This window comes from Montipora capricornis, chromosome 9, assembly GCF_036669925.1.
Source record: "Montipora capricornis isolate CH-2021 chromosome 9, ASM3666992v2, whole genome shotgun sequence".
NCBI lineage: Eukaryota > Metazoa > Cnidaria > Anthozoa > Scleractinia > Acroporidae > Montipora > Montipora capricornis.
In genome coordinates, this window is record NC_090891.1 from 41,632,926 (window position 1) to 41,633,428 (window position 503).

Here is a 503-nt window from a genome sequence, read left to right on the forward strand (position 1 = left end):
TCTCGAAGTTTGCTACAAGGATCTTGAAGAAGAACTTACCAGCATATTGGATAACAACTTAGCAAAGACAACTATTGAACGCTCGCAAAAGTGGATCATCTCCCAAAACTGTGAAATAGTAAAAAGGTTTCTCTCATAAACTGATTTTGGTTTAAGCCGCTTATGGATGATGAGGTGTATATAGAATCTTATTTGTATTTTTTTTTAAATTTCTTTTTCTTTTTATCGTTTATAAGGATCATTCTATGAATTTTGCTACTTTTATTTTTTTAACTATAATATGCATATGTAAGTTTTACAATATTACACCGTAATTTGTTAGATTGACCATAGTCATAAGGTTTTATAGGATAGTTACATCAGCACCATTGCCCAGGCCTACAGGGCTGCAAAGGTTGTAAAATCATTTGAGGATATTTCAGTAAAGTCTCCAATAATAGTAGTAGTAATAATAATAATAATAATAATAATAATAATGATAATAATAATAATAATAATAATAA

The 503-nt window shown here is 28.2% G+C and overlaps 1 protein-coding gene across 1 annotated transcript in view; it reads left to right on the forward strand.

The window, feature by feature from the left end:
- The window catches only part of LOC138015057 (uncharacterized), a 10,539-nt gene extending 10,399 nt beyond the window's left edge, over positions 1-140 (forward strand). The window contains exon 2 of the mRNA XM_068861962.1: positions 1-140. This exon is cut by the window's left edge and continues 5,327 nt beyond it. The gene's annotated coding sequence lies outside the window, so the exon portion shown is untranslated.
- Positions 141-503: the final 363 nt, after the last annotated feature.